This window comes from Pygocentrus nattereri, chromosome 13 (assembly GCF_015220715.1).
Source record: "Pygocentrus nattereri isolate fPygNat1 chromosome 13, fPygNat1.pri, whole genome shotgun sequence".
In the NCBI taxonomy this organism is placed as follows: Eukaryota; Metazoa; Chordata; class Actinopteri; order Characiformes; family Serrasalmidae; genus Pygocentrus; species Pygocentrus nattereri.
This window is the reverse complement of record NC_051223.1, coordinates 35,119,653-35,126,777: the sequence shown is the minus strand read 5'-3', so window position 1 is coordinate 35,126,777 and position 7,125 is coordinate 35,119,653.

The following is a 7,125-nucleotide window of genomic DNA, read 5'->3' as shown; positions in this document are numbered from 1 at the left end:
TGAAGCAGTGCACCAGGTCAGCCAGGTTCTGCTGCTGAAGTGAACCCTGGCGTAATGTGAAGAGCACTAGGCAGGAAGGCAGCTGCTTTCCTTTTGAGACACACCCAGTGCTGTAATGTTCAGCGTCACACATGGCACAACAGTGAGGGCCACAACCATACTGACCCAACCACAAGGCTGTTTTCATGGGTGGAAACATGTAATATAGACATGGTTGTTAGAGGGACACAATTAGAAGTAACACAAGGCGACAAAATCTGAATGAATTTGATTTGAGAATGATTTGCGATATTTATGATAAACTCAATAAAGACTTTTATACTAGATCAGTGTAGTTTTCTGAGGCTGAACGTAACTAAAAATGGATGTTAAAATGTCGATAAATGTTTATAGGAAAGAAAAGTTCTTATATGAATGTTTTCACATCTTTTTTTGTAATTGCTGAATTAATTAATCTGCTAAACTAATGCTTCTATAATCTGCAGTTAAGTCCGATCTTTTGTTCTTAGGCATTTAATTAGTGATTATTTGGTGTTTAGTAGTTTATCACATGTATACACATACACACACACACACATGCAATAAACTATATGAAATGGTGCAGCAATTCAAGAATGTTTCTCAACACAAAATAGTGAGGGACATTTGCTTTTCATGATTTACATTACATAATATCATTAAAAGATTCAGATAATCTGGACAAATCTCTGTATGTAAGGGACAAGACCAAAAACTTGTATTTGCTGGCCATGAGCTTTAGGACCACAAGCAGCATTGCATTAAAAGCAGATATGATCCTGTAGTGGAAATCACTGCATGGCCTCAGAAACACCTCTGAAAACCACTGTCTGTGAACACAGTTTGGCACTGCATCCACAAATGCAAGTTAAAACTCTAAATTGCAAAGAAGAAACCAGATAGAAACAGTACCCAGAAACACTGCCACCTTCTCTGGGCCTGAGCGCATTTAAAATGGACTGAGGTGAAATGGACAAGTGTTCTGTCGTCTGATGAATCAAAGTTTGACATTTCCTTTGAGGACACTGTGTCCTCTGGGTTAAAAGCCAGTATTCATGATGGTTTAGGGGGCATTAGTGCACATGGCATGAGCGATGTGCACACCTGTGAAGGCACCATTAATGCTGAACAATATATACATGTTTTGCAACATGTGCTGCCATCCAGACGATGTCTTCAGGGAAGGCCTTGTTTATTTCATCAAGACAATGTCAAACCATATTCTGCAGGTATTACAACAGCATTGCTCTGTATTAAAAGTCCAGGTGCTAAACTGACCTGCCTGCAGTCCAGACCTGTCACCCACTGATAACATCTGGCGCATTATGAAATGAAAAATATGACAAATGAGTTCCCAAACTGATGAGAAGCTAAAATCCTGTATCAAACAAGAACGAGAAAACATTTCACTTTCAGAATTACAGCAGCATCTCCTCAGTTCCCAAACCCTTACAGAGCGCTGTTAAAAGAAGAGGTGATGAAACACAGTGGTAAACAGGCCCCCGTCCCAACCTTTTTAGAACATGTTGTTGGCATCAAATTCTAAATGGGCAAATATTTTTCAAAAAACAATAAAATTTCTGTTTCAACGTTTGATTTGTTGTCTTTGTACTATTTTCAATGCAATATCTGGTTTAAATGATTTGCACATGATTGAATTGCATCCTATATATATATATATATATATATATATATATATATATATATATATATATATATGAAAAAACAGCACAGAACCAGCATATGTGGTATTTCTAAATCTGGTATGCTGGTCAACCAACATGACCTTGGCGGTTGACCAGCACCACACTATCCTAAACCAGTTTAGATCACAATGGAAAGGATGGACTGTCCTTTCTTCAGCAGGAACCGCAAGCATTTTAATTAAAAATAATTTGTGTGGGTGAACAAGTAATACCTAACGAGCCCTGTCAAATATTGACAGAACAACAGTCTGATACTCAGAGTCTGAGTCTCATCACTCTGTTTTTATGGGTCACCTGAGACTCTCTTACGGAGCTCTCTGGTCTGAATGAACGTTCAAGATCTCAAATCAGGAGGTCATCAGGAGTCTCACAACTCCGCGCAAGTTCCACAGATGACCGCTGGGTGGCGCCCGCGCGCTGCTCATCCTCTCCGCTCTCACGGGTGATAGAAGCTGCGGATTCATCTGCATTTCAAACACTGTCCTTTCTTATAGCTTAATGAATCCGCTCAGCGTGACAGAGAGACCCCCTGAAACGCATTAATCAGACTAATGATGAGACTGAAGACTTCCCAGCACTGATACTGATACCGAGACTTTATTTACGTCTTATCACTCCGTTTGTGGGTCACAAACGTAGATGAGCCAATGGGCGCTGTGAGCTGTGATTGGTAGAAAACAATAATAATAATAATAATAATAATAATAATAATAATAATAATAATAATAATAATAATAAGAGAGATTTTAAATAAATTAGTCACCACTTCAGCTGCATTGCAGACTCAACAGCGTTCCTTCTTTACGTTCTCATTCCTAGACCCCTTTTCTGAACATCTGGGGGCCCACCCACGCCAATTAAGTTATTTTAGGCTACTTAATTAATTCGTTTTTTCACGGATATTTCGTTCCAACCTTTCTTCGTTCTTTCGAATTAAACTAGCCGGGCTGCTTCTGTTAGCGCGACTTGAAGAGTAATATGTGACGTTTGGCCTGTAACACACTTCATAACTTCAGTGTGATCTGGGGTGTTTTTTGCAGCTTTGTTTACGTGCTGCAAAAACCGTTTGTAAACAATAAACAAATATTTACTGAACTGTATGGATGGGGTGACAGCACATTATTTTTATTTCAGTACAGTGAGGAAGCCTCGGTTTTCCAAGCTGCGGCCCTTTAAATTCCAACCCTATTTCGAAAGAAGTTGTGAAAAAATTAGATATATTTAAAAAAAAAACAGGGAAATTTTCAACATTTGAAAAGCTGTCTTTATACCATTTCCAGTGAAATGCAGGGGCGTAAATGACTGGCACGTCATTGTATTTTGTTTTTATTTACATTTTGCACAGCGTCCCAACTTTTTTGGGAAAAAGGGGTTGGAATTTTAAGCATATCCAAGTGGACCCCCCCCCCCCCCCAACTGTGAGATCGTTTACCACAGCCAGTAAAAGTGAAGTGAGTACTGTAGTAAAATCACTGTTTCAAAGTGCACAGCAGCTTAACGTGCTTACAACTACTTAAGAGGTGATAATGTCCTCCGTGTCCTAATATATTCTGTGAAGGAGCTTTTAGAGGCGTTAAACTCCTCAGACGTCTGGTTCCTATCACCACCACTGTGAACTGTTCTGGCTCTGTACGTTTCTCTAGAACAGCGTTTCACACCCAACCGCTCTGAGTGACTTTGTTTACATCTTAACCCTTAAATCAGGCAGACGTCTTAAAAACCGCTGGAACTGATTTTAAGTGCTGAAAAACTCCTAGAACTACAGTGGGACCTTCTTTAGCACACCCAGTACCTATCAGTGTCAGTCTGGTCCGAGTGAGGGGTGTGATCGACAGTCCGGGAGCAGAAACAACACACCGGGAGGAAAATAAACAATCAAGAACAAACAAACGACAAAAAGGCACGAATAACGAATAAAATAAGCGAGTAAAACGAGGTGCATTTAAAAATAAACGATCGCTTTAGAAACTCGTCTAGGCTGTAACACCTGGAGAGGAAAGCCACTATGTTCTAAGCTCAGTGGTTCCTTTCCACCAGTACACGTTGCCCTACGCGAGGCCTTGACGCTGTCATTTTAATAAGGGGGCTTATGAACGCGCCTCTGACGGGGTGACGTTAACCCAGCTGACTGCATCAGCTCCTCCATTCGCACGCTCCTCTGCCGGGCTGATGGGTGATGACGTGAGCTTTTGTTCTCGCGCTTTCATCTTAATGCACTCAAAGCGCACCTGTAGATAACAGCGCGCGTGCTCCTTTAGTCCATGCACGAGGCGCTTTGCTTTTCCACAGCGAGCGGATTTACCTGGACTTTTCCGTTCAGAGGAACAAATGAAAGGAATAAAGATCATTCAGGACCGGACAGTCCCCTGTAAGCCCCCCCCCCCTCCCCCCAAACCAACTTTTCCCTATTAAAATGCATCAGCGCTTTAAGCAAAAACAATGTTAGTACGTACATGAAATAATAGTATTGATATTAATTAATAATGTTCTATATTTCTTAGTGACTTAACAACAATACTGCTAATACTAATGCTAATACTATTGATACTATTACTACTAGTAATAGTAATATTAATATTACTACTAATAGTAATATTTATACTGATACTAATACTAATACTATTGATACTACAAATACTACTACTAGTAATAGTAATATCAATGCTAGTAATACTACTAATAATAGTAAAAGCTATACTATTTATACTGATACTAATACTAATACTATTAATATTACTAATACTACTACTAGTAATATTAATATTAATACTATTACTAATAGTAATATCTATACTATTTATACTGATACTAATACTAATACTATTGATACTACAAATACTACTACTAGTAATAGTAATATCAATGCTAGTAATACTACTAATAATAGTAAAAGCTATACTATTTATACTGATACTAATACTAATACTTTGATACTACTAATACTACTACTACTAATAGTAATATCAATACTACTAATACTCCACTAATAGTAACATCAATATTTATACTGATGGTAATATTATCGATACTACTAATACTACTACTAATAGTAATATCAATGCTACTAATACTAACATCAATATTTATACTGATATTAATACTAATACGGTTGATACTACTACTACTACTACTACTAATAGTAATATCCATATTTATACTGATACTAATACTAATACTATTGATACTACTACTACTAATAATAACAGTGATAAAACCAATAACAACTGTGAAGACCTGAGGCACCTCAAACTGAAGACCTATAGTGTCTGACTCAAACAGGTGTTCGGTGTCATTTAATCCTAATATCCTACATCAAACGTAATTTTTTAAAAACGATGCCGTGCATTTAACCGGCATTGGCAGCAATAAGAGACAATAACTAATCAATACTGTGAAGCAGTTCACTGTAAAAATCTTTTGGGGTTTTAGCTTAAAAGCGTTAGTGACAGTCCGGGCTGCCTTACATTTTACAGTGATTTGAACTTTGAAAAGTGAAGCTGAAAGCGCATCAAACGCAGGTCTTCTGTTCCGTTAGCTTATTAGACGAAACCAGTTTAGATCAAGGCCGCCGGAACGAGTTAAAAAGCGAATGTTTCTCAATTCACATCAAAGGTTCTTTCTCTAAAGGTCTTTAACTCAGTTTGAGTGTTTTTAACTTTAAAACTGTGAAGTAAATTACCCACAAATCTGTGAAGTCACAGTGAAGACAACCTCCGCGTTTAAGAGCGGCCGGTAACTCGTTAAGGGTCATTTATCCATCAGACACAATGACTTATAACTAACAGTGCGCTACTGTAATGGACTTTAGCCGTTAATCGAAAGCTCAAAGAAGCTCGATGACGTGGTGATGCAGTTGGTCTTTTATATGACTTACAGACAAGAGGAGAGAAGACGTGTCAGCGATGAGGACAGAGACCAGCTTTTACATTTCAGCGGTATAAACTCACAGCACACGAAACACACTGTATCACACCGTGAGGAAGGATATTATTATTGTAGTAATAATCCATCCATCCATTTTCCAAGCCGCTTCTCCGTCAGGGTCGCGGGAGTAGTAATAATAATAACTATTACTATTATTATTATTATTATTATTATTATTATTGCTGCTGCTACTATTAATATTGTCATTGTTGCTGTTAAGGCAGATTTATTCGTGTAGCCAGTTCTGTAAAAGTGTTTTACATAAAAAAGCAAAATAAAAACTGTAGAAACGCGAGCAGGAAATAAAACATTAAATATTTTTAAAAATCAGCACAAAGTCTGAAAAAGTTATTACTGCTAGTATTACTATGTATTATGTTTTTATTTATATTTATTATTATTGTTGTTATTATTATCATTATTATTATTATTATTATTATCGTTGTTGTTGTTTTTGTTGTTATAAATCACTAGCGCGCAGGTGCGTCCTGACTCTCTCTCTCTCTCGCTTTTTTCTCTCTCTCTCTCGCTATCTCTCTCTTTCTCTCTCTCTCTCTCGCTTTTTTCTCTCTCTCTCTCGCTATCTCTCTCTTTCTCTCTCTCTCTCTCGCTTTTTTCTCTCTCTCTCTCGCTATCTCTCTCTTTCTCTCTCTCTCTCTCTCTATCTATCTATCTCTCTCTTTCTCTTTCTTTCTCTCTCTCTCTCTCTCTCTCTATCTCTTTCTCTCTCTCTCTCATTCTCTCCTTCTCTCTCTCTCTCTCTCTCTCTATCTATCTTTCTCTCTCTCTATCTCTCTCTCTCTATCTATCTCTCTCTCTCTCTCTCTCTATCTACCTATCTCTCTCTCTCTCTATCTCTTTCTCTCTCTCTCTCTCTCTCTCTCTATCTCTTTCTCTCTCTCTCTCTCTCTCTCTCTCTCTCTCTCTCTCTTTCTCTCTCTCTCTCTCTCTATCTATCTTTCTCTCTCTCTATCTCTCTCTCTCTATCTATCTCTCTCTCTCTCTCTCTCTCTCTCTCTCTCTCTATCTACCTATCTCTCTCTCTCTATCTCTCTCTCTCTCTCTCTCTCTCTTTCTCTCTCTCTCTCTCTCTCTCTCTCTCTTTCTCTCTCTCTCTCTCTCTCTCTCTCTATCTATCTCTCTCTCTCTCTTTCTCTCTCTCTCTCTCTCTTTCTCTCTCTCTTTCTCTCTCTCTTTCTCTATCTATCTCTCTCTTTCTCTTTCTCTCTCTCTCGCTCTCTCTTACTCTTTCTCTCTCTCATTCTCTCCTTCTCTCTCTCTCTCTCTTTCTTTCTCTCTCTCTCTCTCTCTCTCTCTCTCTCTCTCTCTTTCTCTCTGTCTTCTCTCTCTCTCTCTCTCTATCTATCTCTCTCTCTCTCTCTCTCTCTCTCTCTCTCTGTGGGCCAATCAGAGCGCGTTACCTGCAGGAAGTTGTCCGGCTCTGTGTTTTATCTCCTCCTCCTCCTCTCGCTCTGCT